Here is a 16,376-nt window from a genome sequence, read left to right as displayed (position 1 = left end):
AAGCAGATCTGAAGGTAGATGCATATCTTATCTCTCCTTGCCTGAAGGCAGAGGTGTTAAGTTTTTTTAACAAGGGGCTTTGTTAAGAGAAGGGTTCAAAGTGAGCAAACTTTGACTGGTAAAGGCAATTTACAAGCTGAATTGTTTTTTTTTCTTTTTACATCCTCGTGAATAGCTAGTTAGAAAGTCTCTGTTAACTCAGCAGCAGCCAGAGCTGAGTACATCCCAGTTTCAGTCAACTGCAGAGGGGTGTGACCCAGCACAAGAAAACAGGAAAATAACTACCAAAGAAGAAAAAGCTAAAGAGGAGGCCCACAAAAGAGCTATGGAGCTGAAAGAAAAAGAGATAGAGCTGAGAGACAGAGAAGAGAAAGCCAAAGAGGGGGCCCACAAGAGAGAGATAGAGCTGAGAGACAGAGAAGAGAAAGCCAAAGAGGAGGCCCACAAGAGAGAGATGGAGCTGAAAGAAAAAGAGATGGAGCTGAAAAAAAAAGAGATGGAGCTGAAAGAAAAAGAGATGGAGGACAGAGAAAAAGAAAGGAAGCATGAACTGGAAGTAGCAAAGGCTAAGCCGGATACAACAGCCCATCCCAACAACCCCTCTCCAGGTACCACTTCCCATCCCAGAAAATTCCCCACCTACAAGGCAGGCGATGATACTGAGGCCTTCTTAGAAAATTTTGAAAGGGCCTGCCTTGGATACAGCATCGCTGCAGACCAGTACATGGTAGAGCTGAGGCCGCAGCTCAGTGGACCCTTAGCAGAGGTGGCGGCTGAAATGCCTAAGGAACACATGAACAGTTATGAACTTTTTAAAAACAAGGCCAGACTCAGAATGGGGCTAACACCCAAGCATGCCCGTCGGCGGTTCAGAGCCCTAAGGTGGAAACCAGATGTGTCATTTACCCGGCATGCCTACCACATTGACAAAAATTGTGATGCCTGGGTATCAGGAGCAAATGTTAAATCTCTGGAAGATCTGCTTTCCCTAGTAAAAAAGGAGCAGTTTTTAGAGGGTGTTCCTGAGGAAATAGAAAGGTACATCCTAGATAGGAAGCCCAAAACTGTAACCGAGGCGGGGGAGATTGGAGCCAAATGGGTGGAGGTGACAGAAAAGAAAAAAGCTAGTAGCAGTTGGAGCGAATATCAGAAGGGGCAAGCCGAAACAAAACCTTATCACCGGGGACAACCCAAGGCCCCACCCACATCCCAAGGGAAACCCCAGACGCCTTCTCACCCCACCACACCAGTCTCCATCAACCAACATCGCCCCGGTGATACCTTAGCAGGGCGATGTTTTAAATGTAATGAACTGGGGCATATAAAGGCTCACTGCCCCAAGAACCCCAACCGATTACAGTTCATTACACCCCAATCACACCAAAGATCCCCAGACCCAGATGCCTCTCTCATACCCTCGGAGCGAAGGGAAACCTTGAGAGTGGGCGGAAAGAAGGTTATCGCTTGGAGGGACACTGGGGCACAAGTGTCAACTATCCACCAATCCCTAGTGGACCCCAAACTCATCAACCCTGAGGCTACAGTGACAATTCAACCCTTTGTGTCACAGTCTGTAACCTTGCCTACAGCCAAGTTGCATGTCCAGTACAAGGGCTGGTCAGGAATATGGACTTTTGCAGTCTATGACAATTATCCCATTCCCATGCTGCTGGGGGAAGACTTGGCCAGCCATGTGAAGCTAGCCAAGAGGGTGGGAATAGTCACCCGCAGCCAGGCTAAGCAAGCTTTCACCCCCATCCCTGTTCCTGAGCCGTCCACCAGGGCCCCATCTGTGTTACCAGAGACCCAAACAAAGGTGGTGGAACCGGATCCCCTGCCAACGACTGCAACAGCTGTAGTGGATCCAATCCCAGAGACCCAGCCAAAGCCAGTCCCAGAACCGGAACTGGCAACGCAGCCAGCACCAGAACCATTGCCAGCACTGAGTCCAGCGCTTGCAAACCCGTCTACAACTCCAATGCCAGCGAGTCTGAACTGGCGGAAGCAGCAGATAACCCTACCCAAGCGGCTCAGCCAGAGCCTGAAATACCACATAGTGCACCAGCGGACAGCGGTTCACAGTCAATGGAAACAGGCCCAGTCCCTGCATCGCTTCCAGAGGGACCAAGCCCCAGTCCACAGTCCAAGGAGGAACTGATGTCTCCAGCATCAAGGGAACAGTTCCAGGCCGAGCAGGAAGCAGATGACAGCCTTCAGAAAGCTTGGGCGGCGGCACGGAGCACCCCACCGCCTCTCAGCTCTTCTAACCGATCCCGGTTTGTTGTAGAACAAGGACTTTTATACAAGGAGACTCTTTCTGGTGGGCACCAGAAAGACTGGCATCCTCAAAGACAGTTGGTAGTTCCCACTAAGTATCGGGTAAAGCTCTTGAGCTTAGCCCATGATCATCCCAGTGGCCATTCTGGGGTGAACAGAACCAAAGACCGGTTGGGGAAGTCCTTCCACTGGGAGGGAATGGGCAAGGATGTTGCTAATTATGTCCGGTCTTGTGAGGTGTGCCAACGAGTGGGAAAGCCCCAAGACCAGGTTAAAGCCCCTCTCCAGCCACTACCCATAACTGAGGTCCCATTTCAGTGAGTAGCTGTGGATATTCTGGGTCCTTTCCCAAAGAAGACAGCCAGAGGAAAGCAGTACGTACTGACTTTCATGGATTTTGCTACCCGATGGCCGGAAGCTGTACCCTTAAGCAACACCAGGGCTAAAAGTGTGTGCCAGGCATTAGCAGACATTTTTGCCAGGGTAGGGTGGCCCTCCGACATCCTTACAGATTCGGGAACTAATTTCCTGGCAGGGAACATGAAAAACCTGTGGGAAGCTCATGGGGTGAATCACTTGGTTGCCACCCCTCATCACCATCAAACCAATGGTCTGGTGGAGAGGTTTAATGGAACTTTGGGGGCCATGATACGTAAATTCGTAAATGAACACTCCAATGATTGGGACCTAGTGTTGCAGCAGTTGCTTTTTGCCTACAGGGCTGTACCACATCCCAGTTTAGGGTTTTCACCATTTGAACTTGTGTATGGCCGCGAGGTTAAGGGGCCATTACAGTTGGTGAAGCAGCAATGGGAGGGGTTTACGCCTTCTCCAGGAACTAACATTCTAGACTTTGTAAGCAACCTACAAAACACCCTCCGACACTCTTTAGCCCTTGCTAAAGAAAACCTAAAGGATGCTCAGGAAGAGCAAAAGGCCTGGTATGATAAACATTCCAGAGAACGGTCCTTCAAAGTAGGAGACCAAGTCATGGTCTTAAAGGCGCTCCAGGCCCATAAAATGGAAGCGTCGTGGGAAGGACCATTCACGGTCCAGGAGCACCTAGGAGCTGTTAACTATCTCATAGCCTCCCCCACCTCCAACATAAAGCCTAAGGTATACCATGTTAATTCTCTTAAGCCCTTTTATTCCAGAAAATTAAACGTTTGCCGAGAAAAAGAAAGCCGACTGCTGCAGAGGAGCGTGTGGATCGGACACAGACTTCTCTTAGGGGAGAGTCTGATGATAGAGAATCTCCAGGTTATAGTCAGGAGCAGAGGACTGAAAAGTATAATGTAAGGGCCAGATCAGATGATAAACAGCCACATAAAAAAGAATCTGGCACATCAGAAAAAGGCAGGCTAATAAACAGGGACAAGTTTTTAAAGTGCTTGTACACAAATGCCAGAAGTCTAAATAATAAGATGGGTGAACTAGAGTGCCTTGTGATAAAGGAGGATATAGATATAATAGGCATCACAGAAACCTGGTGGACTGAGAGCAATCAATGGGACACAATCATTCCGGGGTACAAAATATATCGGAAGGACAGAACAGGCCGTGCAGGGGGAGGAGTGGCACTATATGTTAAAGAAAGTGTAGATTCAAATGAAGTAAAAATCTTAAGCGAATCCACAGGTTCCATAGAGTCTCTATGGATAGAAATTTCATGCTCTAGTAAAAATATAACATTAGGGATCTATTATCGACCACCTGACCAGGACAGTAATAGTGATGATGAAATGCTAAGGGAAATTAGAGAGGCTATCAAAATTAAGAACCCAATAATAGTGGGGGATTTCAATTATCCCCATATTGACTGGGAACATTTCACTTCAGGACGAAATGCAGAGATAAAATTTCTCGATACTTTAAATGACTGCTTCATGGAGCAGCTGGTACGGGAACCCACAAGGGGAGAGGCGACTCTAGATTTAATCCTGAGTGGAGCGCAGGAGCTGGTCCAAGAGGTAACTATAGCGGGACCGCTTGGAAATAGTGACCATAATACAATAGCATTCAACATCCCTGTGGTGGGAAGAACACCTCAACTGCCCAACACTGTGGCCTTTAATTTCAAAAGGGGGAACTATACAAAAATGAGGGGGTTAGTTAGACAAAAGTTAAAAGGTACAGTGACTAAAGTGAAATCCCTGCAAGTTGCGTGGGCCCTTTTTAAAGACACCATAATAGAGGCTCAACTTCAATGTATACCCCAAATTAAGAAAAACAGTAAAAGAACTAAAAAAGAGCCACCGTGGCTTAACAACCATGTAAAAGAAGCAGTGAGAGATTGTCATAACTATAAAGGGAAGGGTGACAGCTCTCCTGTGTACAGTGCTATGGAATCCCTCCTAGCCAGAGACTCCAAATCCTTTTACCTGTAAAGGGTTAAGAAGCTCGGGTAACCTGGCTGACACCTGACCCCAAGGACCAATAAGGGGACAAGATACTTTCAAATCTTGGGGGGGGGAAGGCTTTTGTGTGTGTCCTTTGTTTAAGGGGTTGTTCGCTCTTGGGACTGAGAGGGACCAGACATCAATCCAGGTTCTCCCCATCTTTCTAAACAAGTCTCTCTTATTTCAAAATTGTAAGTAAAAGCCAGGCAAGGCGTCTTAGATTTACTTTGTTTTCTCAACTTGTAAATGTATCTTTTACCAGAGTGCTTATCTTGTTTGCTATACTTTGAACCTAAGACAGAGGGGATTCCTCTGAGCTCTTTAAGTTTGATTACCCTGTAAAGTTATTTTCCATACTGATTTTACAGAGATAATTTTTACCTTTTTCTTTAATTAAAAGCCTTCTTTTTAAGAACCTGATTGATTTCTCCTTGTTTTAAGATCCAAAGGGGGTTTGGATCTGTATTCACCAGGAGTTGGTGAAAGGAAGGAGGGGGGAAGGGTCAATTTCTCCTTGTTTAAGATCCAAGGAGTTTGGATCTGTATTCACCAGGGAATTGGTGAAAGGTTTCTCAAGGCTTCCCAGGGAGGGAATTCTTAAGATGGTGGCAGCGGACCAGAGCTAAGCTGGTAGATAAGCTTAGAAGTTTTCATGCAGGCCCCTACATTTGTACCCTAAAGTTCAAAGTGGGGATACAGCCTTGACATGGTGGCACAGCGGTGGGATCGTTTTAAACCCAAAAGCCAGTAAGAGATTTTTTTTTCCTTCTAGCTGCTTGGAGAGCAGAGCTGAAGGTAGATGCATATCTTATCTCTCCTTGCCTGTAGGCAGAGGTGTTAAGTTTTTTTAACAAGGTCCTTTGTTAAGAGAACGGTTCAATAAGTGAGCAAACTTTGATCTGGTAAAGGTAATTTACAATCTGAATTGTTTTTTTTTTCTTTTTACATCCTCGGAAGTAGCTAGTTAGAAAGTCTCTGTTAACTCAGCAGCACTCAGCAGGAGCCTGAGCTAAATACATCCCAGTTTCAGTCAACTGCAGAGGGTGTGACCCAGCACAAGAAAACAGGAAAATGACTACCAAAGAAGCAGCTAACAAAATAGAACTGGCCAAACTAGAAGCAGAAGAAAATGAAAGAAAACATCAAAGACTGCTTGAAATTAAAAAACTCGAGGAAAAAGCCAAACAGGAGGCCCATGAAAGAGAGGAAAAAGCCAAACAGGAGGCCCATGAAAGAGAAGAAAAAGCCAAACAGGAGGCCCATAAAAGAGAGATGGAACTGGAAGCAGCAAGGACTAGGCAGGGTGCATCAGACCATCCTAACAACTCCTCTCCAGGTACCACTTCCCATCCCAGGAAATTCCCCACCTACAAGGCAGGCGATGATACTGAGGCCTTCTTAGAAAATTTTGAAAGGGCCTGCCTTGGATACGACATCCCTCCAACCCAGTACATGGTAGAGCTGAGGCCGCAGCTCAGTGGACCCTTAGCAGAAGTGGCGGCTGAAATGCCTAAGGAACACATGAACAGTTATGAACTTTTTAAAAACAAGGCCAGACTCAGAATGGGGCTAACACCCGAGCATGCCCGTCGGCGGTTCAGAGCCCTAAGGTGGAAACCAGATGTGTCATTTACCCGGCATGCCTACCACATTGACAAAAATTGTGATGCCTGGGTATCAGGAGCAAATGTTAAATCTCTGGAAGATCTGCTTTCCCTAGTAAAAATGGAGCAGTTTTTAGAGGGTGTTCCTGAGGAAATAGAAAGGTACATCCTAGATGGGAAGCCCAAAACTGTAACCGAGGCGGGGGAGATTGGAGCCAAATGGGTGGAGGTGACAGAAAAGAAAAAAGCTAGTAGCAGTTGGAGCGAATATCAGAAGGGGCAAGCCGAAACAAAACCTTATCACCGGGGACAACCCAAGACCCCACCCACATCCCAAGGGAAACCCCAGACGCCTTCTCACCCCACCACACCAGTCTCCATCAACCAACATCGCCCCGGTGATACCTTAGCAGGGCGATGTTTTAAATGTAATGAACTGGGGCATATAAAGGCTCACTGCCCCAAGAACCCCAACCGATTACAGTTCATTACACCCCAATCACACCAAAGAACCCCAGACCCAGATGCCTCTCTCATACCCTCGGAGCGAAGGGAAACCTTGAGAGTGGGCGGAAAGAAGGTTATCGCTTGGAGGGACACTGGGGCACAAGTGTCAACTATCCACCAATCCCTAGTGGACCCCAAACTCATCAACCCTGAGGCTACAGTGACAATTCAACCCTTCGTGTCACAGTCTGTAACCTTGCCTACAGCCCAGTTGCATGTCCAGTACAAGGGCTGGTCAGGAATGTGGACTTTTGCAGTCTATGACAATTATCCCATTCCCATGCTACTGGGGGAAGACTTGGCTAACCATGTGAAGCTAGCCAAGAGGGTGGGAATAGTCACCCGCAGCCAGGCTAAGCAAGCTTTCACCCCCATCCCTGTTCCTGAGCCGTCCACCAGGGCCCCGTCTGTGTTACCGGAGACCCAAACACAGGTGGTGGAACCGGATCCCCTGCCAACGACTGCAACAGCTGTAGTGGATCCAATCCCAGAGACCCAGCCAAAGCCAGTCCCAGAACCGGAACTGGCAACGCAACCAGCACCAGAACCATTGCCAGCACTGAGTCCAGCGCCTGCAACCCCGTCTACAACTCCAATGCCAGAGGGCACCAGCGAGCCTAAACTGGCAGAAGCAGCAGATAACCCTACCCAAGAGGCTCAGCCAGAGCCTGAAATACCACATAGTGCACCAGCGGACAGCGGTTCACAGTCAATGGAAAAAGCCCCAGCACCTGCATCACTTCCAGAGGGACCAAGCCCCAGTCCACAGTCCAAGGAGGAACTGATGTCTCCAGCATCAAGGGAACAGTTCCAGGCCGAGCAGGAAGCAGATGACAGCCTTCAAAAAGCTTGGGCGGCGGCACAGAGCACCCCACCGCCTCTCAGCTCTTCTAACCGATCCCGGTTTGTTGTAGAAAAAGGACTTTTATACAAGGAGACTCTTTCTGGTGGGCACCAGGAAGACTGGCATCCTCAAAGACAGCTGGTAGTTCCCACTAAGTATCGGGTAAAACTCTTGAGCTTAGCCCATGATCATCCCAGTGGCCATTCTGGGGTGAACAGAACCAAAGACCGGTTGGGGAAGTCCTTCCACTGGGAGGGAATGGGCAAGGACGTTGCTAATTATGTCCGGTCTTGTGAGGTGTGCCAACGAGTGGGAAAGCCCCAAGACCAGGTTAAAGCCCCTCTCCAGCCACTACTCATAATTGAGGTCCTATTTCAGCAAGTAGCTGTGGATATTCTGGGTCCTTTCCCAAAGAAGACACCCAGAGGAAAGCAGTACGTACTGACTTTCATGGATTTTGCTACCCGATGGCCGGAAGCTGTACCCTTAAGCAACACCAAGGCTAAAAGTGTGTGCCAGGCATTAGCAGACATTTTTGCCAGGGTAGGTTGGCCCTCCGACATCCTTACAGATTCGGGAACTAATTTCCTGGCAGGGAACATGAAAAACCTGTGGGAAGCTCATGGGGTGAATCACTTGGTTGCCACCCCTCATCACCATCAAACCAATGGTCTGGTGGAGAGGTTTAATGGAACTTTGGGGGCCATGATACGTAAATTCGTAAATGAACACTCCAATGATTGGGACCTAGTGTTGCAGCAGTTGCTTTTTGCCTACAGGGCTGTACCACATCCCAGTTTAGGGTTTTCACCATTTGAACTTGTGTATGGCCGCGAGGTTAAGGGGCCATTACAGTTGGTGAAGCAGCAATGGGAGGGGTTTACGCCTTCTCCAGGAACTAAAATTCTAGACTTTGTAAGCAACCTACAAAACACCCTCCGACACTCTTTAGCCCTTGCTAAAGAAAACCTAAAGGATGCTCAGGAAGAGCAAAAGGCCTGGTATGATAAACATTCCAGAGAACGGTCCTTCAAAGTAGGAGACCAAGTCATGGTCTTAAAGGCGCTCCAGGCCCATAAAATGGAAGCGTCGTGGGAAGGACCATTCACGGTCCAGGAGCGCCTAGGAGCTGTTAACTATCTCATAGCCTCCCCCACCTCCAACATAAAGCCTAAGGTATACCATGTTAATTCTCTTAAGCCCTTTTATTCTAGAGAATTAAACGTTTGCCAGTTTACAGCCCAGGAAACTGATAACGCAGAGTGGCCTGCAGGTGTCTACTATGAAGGAAAAAGGAATGGTGGCGTGGAAGAGGTGAACCTCTCCACGACCCTGGGACGTCTGCAGCGACAGCAGATAAAGGAGCTGTGCACAAGCTTTGCACCGATTTTCTCAGCCACTCCAGGACGGACCGAACGGGCATACCACTCCATTGACACAGGTAATGCTCACCCAATTAGAACCCCACCCTACCGGGAGTCACCTCATGCCCAAGCGGCTATACAAAGGGAGATCCAGGACATGCTCCAGATGGGTATAATCCACCCCTCTACCAGTGCATGGGCATCTCCAGTGGTTCTAGTTCCCAAACCAGATGGGGAAATACGCTTTTGGGTGGACTACCGTAAGCTAAATGCTGTAACTCGTCCTGACAACTATCCAATGCCACGCACAGATGAGCTATTGGAGAAATTGGGACATGCCCAATTCATCTCTACTTTAGACTTAACCAAGGGGTACTGGCAAGTACCACTAGATAAACCCGCTAAGGAAAGGTCCGCCTTCGTCACCCAGGCAGGGGTGTATGAATTCAATGTACTCCCTTTCGGGTTGCGAAATGCACCCGCCACCTTCCAAAGACTTGTAGATGGTCTCTTAGCGGGATTGGGAGAATCTGCCGTTGCCTATCTCGATGATGTGGCCATTTTTTCTGATTCATGGACAGAACACCTGGAGCACCTGAAAAAAGTCTTCGAGCGCATCCGGCAGGCAGGACTAACTGTTAAGGCTAAAAAGTGTCAAATAGGCCAAAACAGAGTGGCGTACCTGGGACACAAGGTGGGTCAAGGAACTATAAATCCCCTACAGGCCAAAGTGGATGCTATCCAAAAGTGGCCGGTTCCAAAGTCAAAGAAACAGGTCCAATCCTTCTTAGGCTTGGCCGGATATTATAGGCGATTTGTACCACACTACAGTCAAATCGCCGCCCCGCTGACAGACCTAACCAGAAAGAAACAGCCAAATGCAGTTCAGTGGACTGATAAGTGTCAAAAGGCCTTTAACCAGCTTAAGGCAACACTCATGTCTGACCCTGTGCTAAGGGCCCCAGACTTTAACAAACCGTTCCTAGTAACCACAGATGCTTCCGAGCGAGGCGTGGGAGCAGTTTTAATGCAGGAAGGACCGGATCAAGAATTCCATCCTGTCGTGTTTCTCAGCAAGAAACTGTCTGAGAGGGAAAGCCACTGGTCAATCAGCGAAAAGGAATGCTACGCCATTTTGTACGCGCTGGAAAAGTTACGCCCATATGTTTGGGGACGGCGTTTCCAACTACAAACAGACCATGCTGCGCTACAGTGGCTTCATACCGCCAAGGGAAATAACAAAAAACTTCTTCGGTGGAGTTTAGCTCTCCAAAATTTTGATTTTAAAATACAACACATTTCGGGAGCTTCTAACAAAGTGGCTGATGCACTCTCCCGGGATTGTTAGTTTTTACATAATCAGTAGTATGTCTAAAGGTACATGTGTCTTATTAACTCTGTTTTCTCCAGGAAAGAAATCACAGCCAGTGTGGAACCAAACGTCCAACACTATCTGTGATTTGGGGGGTGTGTCATAACTATAAAGGGAAGGGTGACAGCTCTCCTGTGTACAGTGCTATGGAATCCCTCCTAGCCAGAGACTCCAAATCCTTTTACCTGTAAAGGGTTAAGAAGCTCGGGTAACCTGGCTGACACCTGACCCAAAGGACCAATAAGGGGACAAGATACTTTCAAATCTTGGGGGGGGGAAAGGCTTTTGTGTGTGTCCTTTGTTTAAGGGGTTGTTCGCTCTTGGGACTGAGAGGGACCAGACATCAATCCAGGTTCTCCCCATCTTTCTAAACAAGTCTCTCTTATTTCAAAATTGTAAGTAAAAGCCAGGCAAGGCGTCTTAGATTTACTTTGTTTTCTCAACTTGTAAATGTACCTTTTACCAGAGTGCTTATCTTGTTTGCTATACTTTGAACCTAAGACAGAGGGGATTCCTCTGAGCTCTTTAAGTTTGATTACCCTGTAAAGTTATTTTCCATACTGATTTTACAGAGATAATTTTTACCTTTTTCTTTAATTAAAAGCCTTCTTTTTAAGAACCTGATTGATTTCTCCTTGTTTTAAGATCCAAAGGGGGTTTGGATCTGTATTCACCAGGAGTTGGTGAAAGGAAGGAGGGGGGAAGGGTCAATTTCTCCTTGTTTAAGATCCAAGGAGTTTGGATCTGTATTCACCAGGGAATTGGTGAAAGGTTTCTCAAGGCTTCCCAGGGAGGGAATTCTTAAGATGGTGGCAGCGGACCAGAGCTAAGCTGGTAGATAAGCTTAGAAGTTTTCATGCAGGCCCCTACATTTGTACCCTAAAGTTCAAAGTGGGGATACAGCCTTGACAGAGATAAAAAGACTTCCTTTAAAAAGTGGAAGTCAAATCCTAGTGAGGCAAATAGAAAGGAGCACAAACACTGCCAACTTAAGTGCAAGAGTGTAATAAGAAAAGCCAAAGAGGAGTTTGAAGAACGGCTAGCCAAAAACTCCAAAGGTAATAACAAAATGTTTTTTAAGTACATCAGAAACAGGAAGCCTGCTAAACAACCAGTGGGGCCCCTTGACGATGAAAATACAAAAGGAGCACTTAAAGATGATAAAGTCATTGCGGAGAAACTAAATGGATTCTTTGCTTCAGTCTTCACGGCTGAGGATGTTAGGGAGATTCCCAAACCTGAGCTGGCTTTTGTAGGTGACAAATCTGAGGAACTGTCACAGATTGAAGTATCACTAGAGGAGGTTTTGGAATTAATTGATAAACTCAACATTAACAAGTCACCGGGACCAGATGGCATTCACCCAAGAGTTCTGAAAGAACTCAAATGTGAAGTTGCGGAACTATTAACTAAGGTTTGTAACCTGTCCTTTAAATCGGCTTCGGTACCCAATGACTGGAAGTTTGCTAATGTAACGCCAATATTTAAAAAGGGCTCTAGGGGTGATCCCGGCAATTACAGACCGGTAAGTCTAACGTCGGTACCGGGCAAATTAGTTGAAACAATAGTAAAGAACAAAATTGTCAGACACATAGAAAAACATAAACTCTTGAGCAATAGTCAACATGGTTTCTGTAAAGGGAAATCGTGTCTTACTAATCTATTAGAGTTCTTTGAAGGGGTCAACAAACATGTGGACAAGGGGGATCCGGTGGACATAGTGTACTTAGATTTCCAGAAAGCCTTTGACAAGGTCCCTCACCAAAGGCTCTTACGTAAATTAAGCTGTCATGGGATAAAAGGGAAGGTCCTTTCATGGATTGAGAACTGGTTAAAGGACAGGGAACAAAGGGTAGGAATTAATGGTAAATTCTCAGAATGGAGAGGGGTAACTAGTGGTGTTCCCCAAGGGTCAGTCCTAGGACCTATCCTATTCAATTTATTCATAAATGATCTGGAGAAAGGGGTAAACAGTGAGGTGGCAAAGTTTGCAGATGATACTAAACTACTCAAGATAGTTAAGACCAAAGCAGATTGTGAAGAACTTCAAAAAGATCTCACAAAACTAAGTGATTGGGCAACAAAATGGCAAATGAAATTTAATGTGGATAAATGTAAAGTAATGCACATTGGAAAAAATAACCCCAACTATACATACAACATGATGGGGGCTAATTTAGCTACAACGAGTCAGGAAAAAGATCTTGGCGTCATCGTGGATAGTTCTCTAAAGATGTCCACGCAGTGTGCAGAGGCGGTCAAAAAAGCAAACAGGATGTTAGGAATCATTAAAAAGGGGATAGAGAATAAGACTGAGAATATATTATTGCCCTTATATAAATCCATGGTTCGCCCACATCTCGAATACTGTGTACAGATGTGGTCTCCTCACCTCAAAAAAGATATTCTAGCACTAGAAAAGGTTCAGAAAAGAGCAACTAAAATGATTAAGGGTTTAGAGAGGGTCCCATATGAGGAAAGATTAAAGAGGCTAGGACTCTTCAGTTTGGAAAAGAGAAGACTAAGGGGGGACATGATAGAGGTATATAAAATCATGAGTGATGTTGAGAAAGTGGATAAGGAAAAGTTATTTACTTATTCCCATAATACAAGAACTAGGGGTCACCAAATGAAATTAATAGGCAGCAGGTTTAAAACAAATAAAAGGAAGTTCTTCTTCACGCAGCGCACAGTCAACTTGTGGAACTCCTTACCTGAGGAGGTTGTGAAGGCTAGGACTATAACAATGTTTAAAAGGGGACTGGATAAATTCATGGTGGCTAAGTCCATAAATGGCTATTAGCCAGGATGGGTAAGAATGGTGTCCCTAGCCTCTGTTCGTCAGAGGATGGAGATGGATGGCAGGAGAGAGATCACTTGATCATTGCCTGTTAGGTTCACTCCCTCTGGGGCACCTGGCATTGGCCACTGTCGGTAGACAGATACTGGGCTTGATGGACCTTTGGTCTGACCCAGTACGGCCTTTCTTATGTTCTTATGTTCTTATGCCAGTTTACAGCCCAGGAAACAGATGACGCGGAGTGGCCTGCAGGTGTCTACTACGAAGGAAAAAGGAATGGTGGCGTGGAAGAGGTGAACCTCTCCACGACCCTGGGACGTCTGCAGCGACAGCAGATCAAGGAGCTGTGCACAAGCTTTGCACCGATTTTCTCAGCCACTCCAGGACGGACCGAACGGGCATACCACTCCATTGACACAGGTAATGCTCACCCAATTAGAACCCCACCCTACCGGGAGTCACCTCATGCCCAAACTGCTATACAAAGGGAGATCCAGGACATGCTACAGATGGGTATAATCCGCCCCTCTACCAGTGCATGGGCATCTCCAGTGGTTCTAGTTCCCAAACCAGATGGGGAAATACGCTTTTGCGTGGACTACCATAAGCTAAATGCTGTAACTCGTCCTGACAACTATCCAATGCCACGCACAGATGAGCTACTGGAAAAATTGGGACATGCCCAATTCATCTCTACTTTAGACTTAACCAAAGGGTACTGGCAAGTACCACTAGATGAACCCGCTAAGGAAAGGTCAGCCTTCGTCACCCAGGCAGGGGTGTATGAATTCAATGTACTTCCTTTCGGGTTGCGAAATGCACCCGCCACCTTCCAAAGACTTGTAGATGGTCTCCTAGCGGGATTGGGAGAATCTGCAGTTGCCTACCTCGATGATGTGGCCATTTTTTCTGATTCATGGACAGAACACCTGGAGCACCTGGAAAAAGTCTTCGAGCGCATCCGGCAGGCAGGACTAACTGTTAAGGCTAAAAAGTGTTAAATAGGCCAAAACAGAGTGACGTACCTGGGGCACCAGGTGGGTCAAGGAACTATAAATCCCCTACAGGCCAAAGTGGATGCTATCCAAAAGTGGCCGGTTCCAAAGTCAAAGAAACAGGTCCAATCCTTCTTAGGCTTGGCCGGATATTATAGGCGATTTGTACCACACTACAGTCAAATCGCCGCCCCGCTGACAGACCTAACCAGAAAGAAACAGCCAAATGCAGTTCAGTGGACTGATGAGTGTCAAAAGGCCTTTAACCAGCTTAAGGCAACACTCATGTCTGACCCTGTGCTAAGGGCCCCAGACTTTGACAAACCGTTCCTAGTAACCACAGATGCGTCCGAGCGAGGCGTGGGAGCAGTTTTAATGCAGGAAGGACCGGATCAAGAATTCCATCCTGTCGTGTTTCTCAGCAAGAAACTGTCTGAGAGGGAAAGCCACTAGTCAATCAGCGAAAAGGAATGCTACGCCATTGTGTATGCGCTGGAAAAGCTACGCCCATATGTTTGGGGACGGCGGTTCCAACTACAAACAGACCATGCTGCGCTACAGTGGCTTCATACCGCCAAGGGAAATAACAAAAAACTTCTTTGGTGGAGTTTAGCTCTCCAAGATTTTGATTTTGAAATACAACACATTTCGGGAGCTTCTAACAAAGTGGCTGATGCACTCTCCCGGGAAAGTTTCCCAGAGTTAACTGGTTAACAATTGTTCTTGTAATGAAACATATTGTTAGTTTTTATATAATCAGTAGTATGTCTAAAGGTACATGTGTCTTGTTAACTCTGTTTTCTCCTAGAACTCCAGGAAGAAATCACAGCCAGTGTGGAACCGAACGTCCAACACTATCTGTGATTTGGGGGGCGTGTCATAACTATAAAGGGAAGGGTAACAGCTCTCCTGTGTACAGTACTAAAATCCCTCCTGGTCAGAGACTCCAAAATCCTTTTACCTGTAAAGGGTTAAGAAGCTCGGGTAACCTGGCTGACACCTGACCCAAAGGACCAATAAGGGAACAAGATACTTTCAAATCTTGGGGCGGGGGGGGGGGTGAAAGGCTTTTGTGTGTGCTCTTTGTTTTAAGGGGTTGTTCGCTCTTGGGACTGAGAGGGACCAGACATCAATCCAGGTTCTCCCCATCTTTCTAAACACGTCTCTCTTATTTCAAAATTGTAAGTAAAAGCCAGGCAAGGCGTCTTAGATTTACTTTGTTTTCTCAACTTGTAAATGTACCTTTTACTAGAGTGTTTATCTTTGTTTGCTATACTTTGAACCTAAGACAGAGGGGGGTCCTCTGAGCTCTTTAAGTTTGATTACCCTGTAAAGTTATTTTCCATACTGATTTTACAGAGATGATTTTTACCTTTTTCTTTAATTAAAAGCCTTCTTTTTAAGAACCTGATTGATTTCTCCTTGTTTTAAGATCCAAGGGGGTTTGGATCTGTATTCACCAGGAATTGGTGAAAGGAAGGAGGGGGGAAGGGTCAATTTCTCCTTGTTTTAAGATCCAAGGGGGTTTGGATCTGTATTCACCAGGAGTTGGTGAAAGGAAGGAGGGGGGAAGGGTCAATTTCTCCTTGTTTAAGATCCAAGGAGTTCGGATCTGTATTCACCAGGGAATTGGTGAGAGGTTTTCTAAAAGCTTCCCAGGGTAGGGAATGGTGGCAGCGGACCAGAACTAAGCTGGTAGTTAAGCTTAAAAGTCCTCATGCAGGCCCCTACATTTGTACCCTAAAGTTCAAAGTGGGGATACAGCCTTGACACCTTCATTCACCCCTCAGTAGGCCCCAGAGAACTCATCACACATGGCACCAGGCTGCAGACAATCCCCATGGCAAGACAAACTTGTGCACTTCTACTGACACAACCTACAGAACTCAGAACTGAAATGGGGCACGCTTGATCCCTCAAGGTACACATGCCCCTTTCATCATATAAGTCACACCTCTGTCCAGCTGCACCAACTAACCCCTCCACTATTCAATACAGGTGCACCTAGCAAACACAGCTGGAGAGGATGCAAATAAATGCTGCAACTCAAAGCTGTGGAACACAACACAATAGCCCGTTCTCTCAGTCCTTCCTCATGCCTCCTTATTATGGCACCCCCTTTACTGAATCATTCTCAGTGGTTATTGCCAGCTCCAGGAGGCAGAGTTAAGGTTGTGCTACGAGTGTGGCATGTGCTTTGTATTTCCTGAGGTT

This window comes from Emys orbicularis, chromosome 5, assembly GCF_028017835.1.
Source record: "Emys orbicularis isolate rEmyOrb1 chromosome 5, rEmyOrb1.hap1, whole genome shotgun sequence".
NCBI classification, from domain to species: Eukaryota; Metazoa; Chordata; order Testudines; family Emydidae; genus Emys; species Emys orbicularis.
This window is presented reverse-complemented; position numbering follows the sequence as displayed.